The sequence below is a fragment of the Chlorocebus sabaeus genome, chromosome 16, assembly GCF_047675955.1.
Source record: "Chlorocebus sabaeus isolate Y175 chromosome 16, mChlSab1.0.hap1, whole genome shotgun sequence".
NCBI classification, from domain to species: Eukaryota; Metazoa; Chordata; class Mammalia; order Primates; family Cercopithecidae; genus Chlorocebus; species Chlorocebus sabaeus.
Genome location: NC_132919.1, coordinates 29,199,546 through 29,213,752, shown reverse-complemented (window position 1 = coordinate 29,213,752; position 14,207 = coordinate 29,199,546). Strand labels below are relative to the sequence as shown.

The 14,207-nt window shown below is 52.1% G+C and overlaps 1 pseudogene; it reads left to right on the top strand.

Moving 5' to 3' along the window:
• Positions 1-7,172: 7,172 nt before the first annotated feature.
• LOC103243815 (TBC1 domain family member 3G-like) lies at positions 7,173-13,712 on the top strand (annotated as a pseudogene).
• Positions 13,713-14,207: the final 495 nt, after the last annotated feature.

Sequence of the window (14,207 nt, the reverse complement as noted above, 5' to 3'; positions counted from 1 at the left end):
CATGGGGGTAACTGCCTCTACGATTCCACTACCTCCCTTCAGGTCTCTCCCACCACACATGAGGACTCTTGGAACTACAATTCGAGATGAGATTTGGGTGGGGACACAGTCAAACTATATAAGAAGGTTGGTGCCATGCATCGCAGAAGAGGCAGTAGAGGCATCAACCTTTCAAACTGGCTCCTCTGGTTATGAGATGATCTATGTACTTTCTGTGAACTCTGTCCAGCTTCTTGGCCTTCCAGCGTGCTTGTGGTTCCAGCCATTTCCAAGCCTGACTATCGGGCTCCTGTCAATTCTGCAAGCCCCTGTGAGTCTTTGCTTTGGTTATCCAGATTTGGCATCTAACCAGCAACCAAGTTCTCCGACTGATACAGACCATTGAGTACTGTTTCCAGCTCTGCTTTAACTTAGTGATGTCATTTCACTTCCCCAAGCCTCTGTTTCCTCGTATGTAAAATTAGGGAATGAGCCTAGATCTGTGTTCAGCAAATACGGTTCAGCCACAAGAAATTTCATGCAAACAAATTTTCCTTATGGGAGCAGAAAAATAAAACTTATCAATGCAGTGCTGCTCTGGTTAAAGGGAATCCTGTCCTCTTGGCGCTTTCTCAGTAGTGCCCTGCTGTGACTCCTGCAGGGTTCCACAGAGCACACTGGACTGGACAATCTCTGATATCATAAAGGAACAGGGGTGTACTCTCCCTCCCTCATGGCAACGAAAAACAGTCTGGGTTGATTTCACTAACTCAGGGAGGCATCATATCCACGGTTTCTTATTGACAAAAACTTGTTTCTTCTCTTCTTGAAGGAAATGTGCCTAGCAAATGTTTATGAAATATTTACACACACACAACCCCGCCCCCACGATTTAGCTGGCAAGTTTTAAGAGCACTTTTTATCATGGAGAAGGCACAGCAAAACCACAAAAAGCAAACAACAACAACAAAATAGTGGAGTGGGGATGTTTTAAAACATTTAAAGTGTCTCTTTTTAACATTTTTATTTTTTAATGAATTAATTAATTTTGAGACTGTATTATAAGACTGGCTAATTTTTTTATTTTGGTAGAGATGGAGTTTTGCCATGTTGCCCAGGCTGGTCTCAAACTCCTGGGGTCAAGCGATCCACCTGCTTCAGCCTCCCAAAGTGCTGGGATTACAGATGTGAGCCATTGTGCCTGGCCTAAAGTGTCTCTTTAAGGCATTTGTGAATAGAGTCTTGTTCGTTTTAGATTATTTTATTGGGTCTTTGAGATATGGAGTTGAGTATTTCTCCATGATAAATGTATAAATCAGCACTTTTTTTTTTTTTGGTGAGAAAAACAGAACTAGCTAACTTCCACCATTAAGATCTGCTGTAGGGGCTGGGCGTGGTGGCTCATGCCTGTAACCCCAGCACTTTGGAAGGCCAAGGTGGCTGGATCACTTGAGCCCAGGAGTTTGAGACAAGCCTGGGCAACATGGCAAAAGCCATCTTTACAAAAAATACAAAAAATTAGCTGATGTGGTGGTGCCTGTGGTCCCAGATACTTGGGAGGCTGAGATGGGAGGATTGCTTGAGTCTAGGAGGTTGAGGCTGCAGTGAGCCAAGATTAAGCCACTGCACTCCAGCCTGGGCAGCAGCGTGAGACCCTGTCTCAATTTTTTAAAAAAAATCTGGTTTAGGCCCGGCGTGGTGGCTCACACACCTGTAATCCCAGTGCTTTGCTGGGCTAACGTAGGAAGCAGGAGGATCACTTGAGGCCAGGAGTTTGAGATCAGCTTGAGCAACACAGCAAGATTCTGTTTCTACAAACAATTAAAAGAAAAAATAATTAGCTAGTCATGGCGGCATGTGCCTGTAGTTCCAGCTACTCAGGAGGCTAAGGTGGAAGGATCACTTCAAGGCTGCAGTAAGCTGTTACTGTGCCACTGCACTCCAGCTTGGGTAACAAAATGAGACCCAGTCTTTAAAAAAAAAATCTGGTGTATATTTAATTTCATGCAAGAAATCAAACACTATCACTCCCCTTGGCCTATAGCACCAGGTACTATGCTAAGGATTTTCACACACACACGATCTCATGTATTCTCAAACAACTCTCTGGAAAACTACCAAAATGATTCCTATTTTATTGTTGAGGACACTGAAGCTCAGAGAGGTTAAGTCATTTACTTAAGCTCCCACAGCTAGTAAGCAGCCACTAACTGCATGGCTGCAAAGCTTATGTTCTTTCTATACTCCTTTAGTTAACACTATGCATTTGGAGATATTAAAGTGTGGAATAATTTGACTACATATTTCAGTGGTCTTTCAGCCTTCTCTTCTAGATACAGCCTCAATAGGGAGACCTGAAACTCCCGGCTGAGACCTTTGGGCGCCTCCCTTGGGTTCCATGTGTCTCTGCAGGGACACTGGCAGAGTTCGTTCTTGAAAGAAACGGTCCTTTTAACCCTGGGCAGTCTTATTTCTTTTAATCCAAAGAGTATTTATTCATTCCAATGAAGGTAATCAACATTTGCATTTGTGGTTTTTTGGGCAATAATACATTTCTAGGTACTGGTCCTGAATATGCCACTTCATAAGTAACTGTGTGCTCTTCGGTAGGCCACATAAGCTCATTGAATCTTACTATCTTCATCTCTGAAATGAGGGATTTAGATGAGGCATTCTGTAAATTTTTTCTTTTTTTTTTTTTTTTTGAGACGGAGTCTCGCTCTGTCGCCCAGGCTGGAGTGCAGTGGTGCAATCTCAGCTCACTGCAAGCTCCACCTCCCAGGTTCACGCCATTCTCCTGCCTCAGCTTCCCCAGTAGCTGGGACTACAGGCGCCCACCACCTCGCCTGGCTAATTTTTGAAGTTTTTAGTAGGTTCTTATTTTGCTGGTTACTTTCAAGGACCTGGGAGCTATGCAATCCCAAGTGTGTCCAGCAGAGGTCAGGCGATATCGCTAAAAGCTCTGAGGTCTACTTTAATCCCAGTTAGCTGTGTAAATAGTTTTATGGTAGTCCCTATTCTCTGTGTTTCTTATCTGATTTTTAAAGTTTGGGCAGGCTTTTTTCTTGAAAACCTAAAGTAGAGATGCACTGTGTGCTTTAGGCCTCTGTCAAATGTAAACCATTTCTCCACTGGCCAATGCCTAGTGAGCAAAGGTAAACTGCCCAGCAAAACGTGATACGTGGGAACAGTTTAACCTTTGGTAAATGTAAGCAAGTATGGATGCTACAGAAAATTCCACTTCATCCAAACTCTCTCTTTATGACAAAGGATTTCTAAACTGTAGCTAGTGATCTAATATTTTGAAAAATTTTCAGGATCCCACCACTGCACTCCAGCCTGCGCAACAGAGTGAGACTCTGTTTCATAAATAAATAAATAAATAAATAAATAATAAAAAGAAAAGATAAAAGAAAAGAAACATATTTACCCAGCAAAATTCTTGTCACAGTATGGGCTTCAATCAATATTTATCTTTTTCTCTCTCTTCTGGGTTTCATCAGAAAAATTATCCAGGAAACATACCATTGCAGAGATAGAGACTCCTAATTAATATTTAAATATTATAAACATTGGGTTTTTTTTAGGCAGAAACAGGAGGACTGATTTAAATGTGGATTGAATCCAAAGAATTGGGAATCAGAGGAAGACCCTGCAGCAAGGTCAATCCCGTCCCAAAGAGCTGTTTAAAGAAAATGTAGTAGAGAAAGTCTGGTGGTTAAACTTGACTCTGGGTAAGACCTCCGTTTAAACCTTGGTCAAGTTATTTGGTAAAGTTTTTAACTTCCCTGGAGATAAACTCCTTATGTTCATAGTGATGACAGTGAAAAGACCTCATAAATGAATTAATACACATATAAATGATTAAATGAACTAATACACATATGAAAAGAATTTAGCAAAAGACCTGCCATACATTAAATGAGCAATAAGTGAGAGCTATTGTCATACATCAATTAGAGAGGAATGTTTTTAGAAAAAGCAAACAGGAAACAAAATCACTATGTCTTTTTCTAAATCTGTTTCTTGACTATCTCAGACTAGGTTTGATGATGCTGTTGTGTGTTTCAGCCACTGGAGCTGACAGACCCCGACCCGGCCACCTGGCCTGTTGATGGCCATGCAGACCTGACTGGCACCATCATCCCTGGCTCACAGGAGCAGCAGAGGCAGCTGGATGCCCATTCCTGCCAGCCAGTCCTTATCCGTCTGCCAGCCCGTCAGCCACAGTCAGAGGCTGCCTTCCCCATGGAGCAGGGACGGTCGGTGGCCTTTCCCCTCTCTTAGCCCCATGTGGAGCCTGGGCTGGTGCCGGCTTGCCTGCTCCCCGCTTGGAGGTCAACTTCCACCCAGTGCTTCACCTTTGGCCTCCGAGGCTTTTCTTTTTTTCTTTTAATTAAGCACTCAAGCCAGGTGAAGGTGGCTCATGCCTGTAATCTCAGCACTTTGGGAGGCTGAGGCTGGTGGATCGCTTGAGCCCAGGAGTTCAAGACCAGCCTGGGCAACGCGACAAAACCCCGTCTCTACAGAAAATAAAAAAATTAGCCAGCAGTGGTGGCGCACACCTGTAGTCTCAGCTACTTGGGAGGCTGAGGTGGGAGCCCGGGGAGGTTGAGGTTGCAGTGAGCTGAGATCGCGCCACTGCACTATAGCCCGAGCAATAGAGGGAGACTGTCTCAGAAAATAAATAAATAAATAAATAAATAAATAAGCACTTGATTTATTCATCGTCATTATTTCTTCCCCTGCTCTGGCAGGCTCCTCTAGAACAGGTCTGCACTGATTTCTCCTACCATTGCTAACCCATGGTAGGATGAACTGGGCTCTGAGACAGCTGGGAACACTGGACCAAGCAGGGCGGGGAGGCTTATGTGTGTCCTGCAGGAGAGAGAGAGCTGGGTCGTGCTGTGCTCTGATGGTGAGGGGTATGAGCTGGGCGGCAGGAAGCATGGACCAGGTGGAATGGCTCCCACAAAGGTTGGAGAGGGGCTGGCAGGGGGGCAGTTGAGCAGAACTTTCCAGATCAGCTGTGGCATCCATCGCCCAGCCTGGGCTGTCCTGCGGGGGTGGGAGGGGGGGCAGAGCGGGATTGCTGCAACCTGCTCACATCCCTGAGACCCTTCCAAAGACCCAGGCCAGTCACCGAGGGACCTCCCAGGGACTCAAGTTCAAAACCAAAGATTAAAAGGTAGATGGCTGTCTCCTTACACTGACCATAGCTCCAAACTCTCTGAAAAAGGCTTAAACTCTTAAGGCTTCTGCTTACTCAAATGGAAAGAAAGTGCAAGGAAGTGTCAATTCAAAGAGAAACTTTCTGTTTCCATCTGAAGATGACTGCAGCCTAATTCTGGCTCTGAGACTGTCTGGTCCAGACACAGCCAAGCTCCTGGCTCCTCTGGCCCTTGCTTTTGGTGCCTGTAAGGCAGCTCCGGAATAATGGGGGCAAGCCTCGCCTGCGAGGAGTCAGGGAAGGCATGAGTGTGATTTGTGATTGCCAGTATGTGATGCCCACACACCCCATACATGGCATGTGTTGCTGTCGGTGTAATTTAAGATATTTTTATAAGACCAAAAAATTTTTTAGAAATTTAGTGTCTATCTTGTTGGACTACTCCTTTGGGAAAGTGCTAATACTCACTATTGAACATATATCCATTGTGTTTATAATAATCCTAATAATAGCTGCCATTTATTTAGAAAAAGTATATAGAACGCCATGGTGCAGTAGCACCATTCTTTCCATTTTACAGACAGGGACGCTGAGCCTTAGGGAGATGAAGCAATCTGCCCAAATGCAGGCCGCTAGGGAACAGTGGGCCCCAGGCATGCATGAGCTCAGAGCTGGCGCCCTTACACCCTTCTGGGTCTCTCCATGCACAGTGAGTTCCTGCTTGGCCCACCCTTGGGGCTCTGGGGACAGGCCTGCCTTGGGACCTTTGCAGGTGCTGTTCTCTCCCCCTGGATTCCTCCTCTTCCTCCCTCCCGCCTCCTGCCCTTCCTTCAGGCCTCTGCCCCATGCCTGCTATTACTGAGCCTCTCCCTCCCACACGAACGGGTCCACCTTTTCCCCCTTTCCCTTTCTTGCTTGCCTTCCTCCCTTCCTCGTTTGATCATTCTCTGTCTCCCCAACTAGAATGAAGGCGTGTGGGGTCTTTGTTTCATCTTTGTTTTATCCATGGCTGTATCTTTAGCCTCTAGGAGAAGGTGCTCCTTCACTATTAATTCAACAAACTAGTGAATGAATGAGTGGCTGCCAGGATTAGCGGGGCTGGTGGGCAGAGCAGAAGCGGTCTGGATGCTGGGATTTGAGGGAAAGCCCCCTCCGAGCCCTCAGGACTCTCTGTGGAGTTAACTGCTCCACAGGGCCTAGCTCTGGCAGAGCACAGTTCAACAACTAGGAATGAGCCCAGCTCCCTTCCCCGCTGCCCCCTTCATCAGAAGACTGACCAGCTTTTCCCCACCACCCCACATCCAGCAATACTCCCCTTGGCTCGGAGCAGTGACTCAAGCCTGTAATCCCAGCACTTTGGGAGGCTGAGGCGGGTGGATCACGAGGTCAGGAGATTGAGACCGTCCTGGCTAACATGGTGAAACCCCGTCTCTACTAATAATACAAAAAAAAATTAGCCAAGTGTGGTGGCGGGCACCTGTAGTCCCAGCTGCTGGGGAGGCTGAGGCAGGAGAATGGCATGAACCCAGGAGGCGGAGGTTGCTGTGAGCCAATATTGCACCACTGCACTCTAGCCTGGGTGACAGAGGAGGACTCCGTATCAAAAAACAACAAAAGTACAGTCGATTCTCATTGTTTGCAGTAGTTATGCTCTATGAAGTCACTACGAACACAGAATCGTGAATACTGAAACATTACCCCTAGGGGAAATACTGGTTGACAACTGATTTCCTGCCTATTTATGGAAGCGTCACCTTGCTGGGAGGGAATCTGAATCTAGGGCTGGGACCACCCAGAGCTCAAGGCTAGGGATGCCCCGGTGACTTGAAGGAAGGAAAAGTTTCAGATCAGAGTTCTGACTCTGAGTGTCCATCCACTCTTTCAATCCTGGGAAGGGAGACCCTGTCCCAGCTTGATCTCACCTCTACCGAGTGATCGTGGGACCAAAACCAATGATTTCCAGAATCCTCGGGCTCTGGCCGTCACTGTGGTCACCCCGTGGCCTTTCTGCCCACAGCTGATAGATCGAGTATATAAGGGCATTCCCATGAACATCCGGGGCCAAGTGTGGTCAGTCCTCCTGAACATACAGGAAGTCAAGTCGAAAAACCGCAGAACATACAAGGTACGCTCAGCCAGAGCACAACAAACAGGACAGGCCATGTCAGGGGCCCAGGTCTCCAGCTGGAGGGAGCAACAAGCCCAGCCTGGGGGGTGGGTGGGATGGTCAGATGCACATCCTAGGCACGGATGGTGACATAGTCACCACAGACAAACTCGGCTCTGGTGACCCTCCCTGGCTTCACTAACAAGCCAAAAATCAGCTTTCTGCAGAAGGAAACCTTCCTTCCTTCCCAAAGTGCTGACTGTGGGCTGACTGCCATTTGGGGCAGGGAATCTTCTATCTATTCTGAGGCTGCTTCCTCCTCTTGGCCCTGCCCTACAGGTCATGAAGGAGAAGGGCAAGAGGTCATCTGAACACATCCACCAGATCGACCTGGACGTGACCAGGACACTAAGGAATCACATCTTCTTCAGGGATCGATATGGAGCCAAGTAAGCCTATGGGAGCTACAGGGTCCCAGCGGAGATGGAGTGAATGAAAGGGATGGGGGCTTCCCTGGAGCAGAAGCCAGGGTCACCCAGGAGGGAAGACAGAGCTGCCAAGAGCTCTCCTGGCCCAGGGAGCAGCTGGCACCATGAACAGAGCACTTCCCTGCTTCCAAGCCCTGGGCCAGACTGGAACATGTGGGGCCAGAACCCAGGAGGATCCTGAGGAGACAGAAGGCAGCAAACAAAATCATGCACAATGGTGAAAGGTGCTCTCCCTGACCCACGGGGACCCATGGTAGGACCCACAGGAGGGTGGCAGGATGGAGGGCCCATGAGCCTCTCCAGGCAACACTGACAGTACCAAAAGCTGGGTGGACTAGGGGTCCTGGAAACTGTCATCCTGGTCTGCTGGGAACATGCCATGGCACAGCCAGTTGGGCAGTGGCTCACAAAGCTCAATGGACTTGAACCACGTGTCCCCAAAGTGTCACAGATATTGGACCCACTGATTTGAAAACTGACATCCACATGAAACTTGCATGCCACGTTCACTGCTTGATTCATCGTCACTCACACATGGAGCCTTCAGGGACAGCCTTCGACACGGGAATGGGGAGAGCAAGGCTGGTCCTCCCTCCAAACGGAAGACCCAGTGAGAAAAGGGAATGAGCCAGTGATGCCGGCACGAACGTGGGTGGATCCTAGGTGCATTTTGCTGAGGGAAAGGAGCCAGACACAATAAGCTACCACGTAGGATTCCCATTCCTGGGCCATTCTGGAAAAGGCCAAACCATAGGGACTGAGAAGCAGTCTGGGTGGCCGGGGGCTGAGGGATCAGGGAGAGGCCGGGTGCATAGGGGCCACCCTGGAGACTTGGAGGATGAAGGAGTCGCTTCAGGATGGGCTGGAGCGGTGGCCGGGAGACTCTGCCCATTGGTTTAGAACCACAGAGGAACTGTACACCCAAAGGCTGAACTGGCGTGTGTGCAAACTGAAAAAATAAAATCATTCAGAGTGAAAAGCATCAGGCAAGTCACTGTATGACTGGGCTATCTGCGTGTCACAGATGTGGATTTTACTGAAACATTTCCTCAAAGTCAAAGGCCCTGAAGAGCTCACTGCTTATCTGGTGAATCATCTGAACCTGAAATGGGATTTGTTGTTAGGCTTTGTAGACAAAGTGAAACTTACGGCATCTGCACAAAACAAACAAAAGCCTCATTTCTCTGTTTCCTAGGCAGCGGGAACTATTCTACATCCTCCTGGCATATTCGGAGAATAACCCGGTGAGTATTCCCGGCAGTGATGTTCCCGGGCAGTATTTCCCTATTCACAGGAGTGGGTGTCTGGTGGGGGTGTCGCTACTTCTTTTAAAGTTAGTATTTGTGACCCACCAGGATATAGGAGGTAGGACTCCAGCTCACTGCTGGCATAAACCTCCAAGCAAGGGCGTGGTCTCAAGGGGTCAAGCTGAGACACAAAGGAGTCGGGGCCTGGAGTCCTGGTGTCACCTGGGTCTGACCACCACTTCTCAGCACAAGAAATGATGCCCTCCTCCTGGGGCTGCCCCAAAGCCCAGGAGCTTGGCAGGGTCGCATGCGGGATGGTGCCATCAGGAGACACTTTGGACAAGGTGCTGAAGTGCCTGATGGACTTGGCTCTTGTCATGAAATGAATTTGTATCCTGAGGAAGCCTCTTCTTCAGAGGCAGCCTCCCCAGTCACCTCCGCCCTCTCCAATGATGTGAGTCCTCCCAGGTGACCTCAGCCCTCCCAGGTGATGTCCTTCCATGGTGACTCTGGCTCTTGCAGGAGGTGGGCTACTGCAGGGCCCTGAGCCACGTCGCGGCCTTGTTCCTCCTCTATCTGCCTGAGGAGGACGCATTCTGGGCACTGGCGCAGCTGCTGGCCAGTGAGAGGCACTCCCTGCAGGGTAGGTGGACAGCTGCACTTGGGACCTCATGCAGCCAGACCCTGGGATGGCCACCCTGGCCAGACGATCTCGGCTTTCAGCCAAGGCACCTTCCTTGTGTAGCCAGCTCCTTGGGAGTCTTCAGGGTGTCTCTGCTGAGGGTCCCACAGGAGTCCACAGCTGACTCCCAAAGCCCAAGTCAGATACCTTTCATCCCCATCAGCGGAGGGCATCTCATCCTCCCCGTGGCAACCCTCTGTCTCCTGCTGCCACGCCCTCCGGATCTGATTCTGTGCAACTGACTCTCCCCTCCCTGAGAGTCCACCTACCCTCCAGCTGCCAGGGCTCCAGCTGCCCTTGGTGCCCACGAATGGGCCAACCAAGCCCAGGTGGCAGCATCTCCCTATCCCGTGTCCCCTGGCCCGACCTCACTTCCAGGAGACGACCAGGAAGCCCAGCACCCGCCCTGTTCTGGCTGCCCTGTCGTGGCCTCAAAGTCGGGCTTGCCCTTTTTGCACCCTGGTCCAGAAGGCCTCCAGGGAGACCTCCAGCCAGGCTCCAGGGGATGTTCCTGCCCCACCTCCCCAGGGCAACGGTCGCCTGGTGAGGTCACCAGATGGGAGGGTGGGAGGCCTTGGGATTTGGGGGCCTCTTCAGCTGCCCAGCTCTTCCAGCTGATGGCTCCACATCTTGGGGGAAGGCTCTGATTTCATGATGGGCTGGGGGCTTCTCAGGATTCCACAGCCCAAATGGTAGGACAGTCCAGGGCCTCCAAGACCATCAGGAGCATGTGGTCCCCACGTCACAACCCAAGACCCTGTGGTATCTGGTGAGTTTATGGTCCCCTCCGCTCTTCCCCAGAGGCCCTGCCTCCCGTGGGGCTGGAGGAACGGGGGCTGGAGCCCCTCCTGGGGCTGATGACTGGCTGAGTCCAGCGAGGGCCTGACCTGGGACGTCGGATTCTCCATGGGCTGGGAGTTGGTTTCCTTTCCTGCCCTGGAGGAGACAGAGGCACAGGGATGGGGGCCCAGCTCCCGCAGAGCAGGGCAAAGGGCAGTGTGTCCACCGGGAGTGTGGGAAGGGGACGGTGTTGTGGGGAGCCCTGGACACCGCCCAGTGTTCTGCACTAGGGGAAGGGTCTTCAGAGGCCCTGGAAGAGGGAAGTTTTTAGGGCAGCCCAGGGGGCCCTGAGCACCTCTGTTCCTCCCATCAGGACAAGGAAGGTCTTTGCGTGCAGGGTCCCTCATTAAGCTGACTTCTCTGGATGCTGAATGACGGGGTAAGAAGGCACAGGGAGACCCTGGCTCAGGGACCCTCCTTGTCCTGCAGTGCCCTGCTTCCCCAGCCCGGGGGTCTGGCTCACCCACAGCCCACAGGAGGCTCAGGCGTGTCCCCGAAGTACATACAAGCAAAACCCTCTGCCCACGAGCGGTCATCCCAGGGCAAAGGCTGGGGCTCAGGCCCGGTCTCATGGGCAGACAGGGCCAGGACCCGACTTGAGAGGGCTAAGGGAAGCCTCAAGCCCTGGGCAAGCCCCTCTCTCCAGGATCCACATCCCCACTCCAATGAGTGCCCCCCATGAGGAGCTGCAAGACCTTGTCTGACCCAGCGTCCTGGAGGGCTCAGGAAACCCTCCTGGGGAAGGTCACTGACTCTGGGGACTGAAGCCCCAATGTGTGCAGCTCAAGCCACCAGCCCCAGCCTGGAAGGGCCAGGTTCTCCCATATCTGCTGTCCCCACAGATCTCTCTTGGGCTCACCCTGCGCCTGTGGGACGTGTATTTGCTGGAAGGAGATCAGGTGTTGATGCTGATAACAAGCATTGCCTTTAAGATTCAGAAGAGTAAGTCTACATGTGCCCAGTGGGGCCTGGGGAGCCCTGGGATCAGATCCCAACTGGCCCAAGGGCAGCTTCTTCACAGTGTCCTCATGATCCTCTGTTCTGACCCAGGGGGAGGTCTGGCCAGGTGGGCTGGGCAGGGCACAGTGACACCGAGCCCATCCCCCACATGACCCAGCTGAAAGTCGGGAGTGTGGTGAGCACTTCCCTGCCCACGTCGTCCCCCCGCCACAGCCTCCTGTGCACATCTGGACCCTTGGGGTGGCCACAAAAGGATCCGGCACTGCCCGGTGGGAGACTGAAGTGGTCATGGGGTATGGGCTGTGCCCCCTCCCAGGGAACTCTCCTGGCCTGATGTCCACCCTGTCCTTAGGTGGGACATCCAGGTCTGGCCTGTGGGCACGGTTTCAGAACCAGTTCTTCCATACCTGGACCCTGGATGATGACTCTGTTCTCAAGCATCTTAGAGCCTCTATGAAGAAACTAACAAGGAAGCAAGGGGACCTGACACCCCCAGGTGGGCTCTAGTGCCAAGTCCCCTGCCATGTCACCCTCTGGGGCAGTCAATAGTGGGGGAGTGCCCAAGACCCGCAGCCCTACTACCTGGGCCTTCCTCTTCACCTTTTCTTCCTCCTCTTCCTCCTGGACTCTAAGAAAGTACAGGAGGCCCACCAGTCCTCACGGCAGGCGCTCAGTGCGTGTGTACTGGACGTGCTGTGCATGCAAGCCCCCTCCCACTTTCCACGGTGTCTCGCTCTCCCCCTCACAGGACTCTCAAGGGCACTGGAAGAGCCAGACCCATTTGTGGGAAACCCCACCCCTCCCTGCAAGCACCCACAGCCTCAGAGAGCAGCAGAGGCCCCTCACTGCTGCACGCTCCTCCAAGGTTGCCAGGACAACCAGCCTTGAGCCAGGGAGACAAGGGAACCGGGTGTCCCTGACCCCAAGAGCATTCAGTGAGAGGGCACAGGCGGGACCCCAGGCCCAGAGCCACAGGCAAGAATTCAGCCAGATGTGGGAACAGTCAGTCCTGGCACAGACTGGGCAGCCTGGGAGGGCAGAGGGTGACCCACATCCGGGCCCAATCACCCACTGTGGAGATGGGTCCCCATGTGAGGTGACAGGGGGCTGGGTGACATCCGAGGCCCCTCCCACCTGAGTTCGAACTGGGGGCTGTATCCCTGGCCCAACAGCCCTGGGATGAGGGTGAGTGTCAGGAAGCCCCCAGCCAGTCCGAACCCTGGGGGCAGTCCCAGGAGCCACCTGCCATGCCCCGACAACTACCCCATGCCAGGCGGCACACACCCCTCCCTCTGGCATCAGCAGACTATAGGTGTGTCCTCAGTGTCAGACCACGGGGGCCACACAGAGACCCCGAGGACTCCAGAGATGCAAGCAGGTGGGGCCCAGCCCCGAAAGGCCTGCCTGGGCTCACTGGGTACGCTGACCATATCTGTTTTCCTTTCAGCCAAACCCGAGCAAGGGTCCTCGGCACCCAAGCCTGTTCCGGCTTCACGTGGCAAGAAGACCCTCTGCAAGGGGGACAGGCAGACCCTTCCTGGCCCACTGGCCCAGTTCCAGTGACTCATTTTGTTAGCTTCCCTGCCACAGGCACCTGGTTCTTTCACAACCTGTCTTATTGAGGCTGTCCGGCAAGATACTTATCCTGTGGGCCCTCAGGGTGTGCCCAGCCTGGCCCTGGCTCAGGGAGGACCTCAGGGTTCCTGGAGATTCCTGCAGTAGAACTCGATGCCCCAGCTCCTGACAGACCTGGATGTGGGGGGCCCTTGGTTCCCCCATTATGATTTCGAACAGAGCTGCTGGGTCTGTGTCCCTTCTGAATGTGTCCTGGACAGCCCCGGGACTGTGGGGCAGGGTTAGCCCGGGAAGCCCATGGGGACCCTGACACCAGGCCCTGCCCAGGCCCATCAGGACTGAGGGAGGTCAGGAGACATCCCACTGCAACAGGGCACCACATCTGCGGACAAGAGACTTGCACCCAATTTCTAGAATGGCACCATATCCCAGGAGGACCAGCTGGCCACCTGCTGGCAGGCGGAACACCCTGCGGAGGGGTTGAGATTGGCTTTCACTGCACTGAGCCACAATGTGGACATGGACTTCCAGCCCTGCACTGCACCCAGCACTGATTCCAACCAGGACACCCCCTTCACAGCTAAGGATGAGCAGCAGTGCGCTCCCACCTCAGGACTTTGTCTCTGCCACCTTAGAAAGTTCTCAGTTCCCTCCAGGCTTCTAGAAGCATCTGGGCCAGGGCTCGTGGCTGGATAAGTTCCCAAGGCTTAACAACCCAAGCAAACTTCACGTATTTGCTTTATTTTTTGTTAAACTTACAAAAACTTATTAATAAAGTGCACAGCTTGAAAGACATTCACAGATGGAACACACCAGCCCCCAGATCACAAAGCCAACCATGCCCAGCCCCTCCCAGCGCCCCCAGCCCTGCGACCAGCGTTCTGAATTCTGACGACACCATGAGCCTGCCTTTGTACTTTAAACTCATGGAAGGTTAACCACATTCATGTTTTAAATAAATGTTTCCTGTTGAAAAGATTTAAGATATACAGAAAAATTGAAAAGGCACCATAATGTCCTCCTATACCTTCCATCTGGCTGCCCCTAATAATGACGTTTTGTAGTCCCATGGCACATCATAAATTTAGGCCGGGTGTGGTGGCTCACACCTGTAATCCCAGCAATTTGAGAGGTCGAGGCGGGAGGTTCAGGTTCACTT